At 43.6% G+C, this 521-nt stretch overlaps 1 protein-coding gene across 2 annotated transcripts in view; it reads left to right on the top strand.

Moving 5' to 3' along the window:
- INIP (INTS3 and NABP interacting protein) overlaps positions 1 to 521 on the top strand; it is a 19,413-nt gene that overhangs the window by 13,823 nt on the left and 5,069 nt on the right. The window lies entirely within an intron of this gene.

The raw sequence follows: 521 nt of genomic DNA, 5'->3' as shown, positions 1-521 counted from the left end.
GTGGATCACAATAAACTGTGGAAAATTCTGAAAGAGATGGGAATACCAGAACACCTGATCTGCCTCTTGAGAAATCTGTATGCAGGTCAGGAAGCAACAGTTAGAACTGGACATGGAACAACAGACTGGTTCCAAATAGGAAAAGGAGTTCGTCAAGGCTGTATATTGTCACCCTGTTTATTTAACTTATATGCAGAGTACCTCATGAGAAACACTGGACTGGAAGAAACACAAGCTGGAATCAAGATTGCCAGGAGAAATATCAATAACCTCAGATATGCAGAAGACACCACCCTTATGGCAGAAAGTGAAGAGGAACTAAAAAGCCTCTTGATGAAAGTGAAAGAGGAGAGTGAAAAAGTTGGCTTAAAGCTCAACATTCAGAAAACGAAGATCATGGCATCTTGTGGATGAGGATACAGATGAGGAGAAGGAAACGCTCAAGAACCAGCTGAGAGAGATGGAGCTGGAACTGGCACAGACCAAGCTGCAGCTGGTGGAAGCGGAGTGTAAGATCCAGG

This window comes from Bison bison, unplaced genomic scaffold (assembly GCF_000754665.1).
Source record: "Bison bison bison isolate TAMUID 2011002044 unplaced genomic scaffold, Bison_UMD1.0 scf7180017864183, whole genome shotgun sequence".
Classification (NCBI taxonomy): Eukaryota; Metazoa; Chordata; class Mammalia; order Artiodactyla; family Bovidae; genus Bison; species Bison bison.
The sequence above is the reverse complement of the archived record's forward strand: the minus strand, read 5'-3'. Positions and strand labels throughout refer to the sequence as shown.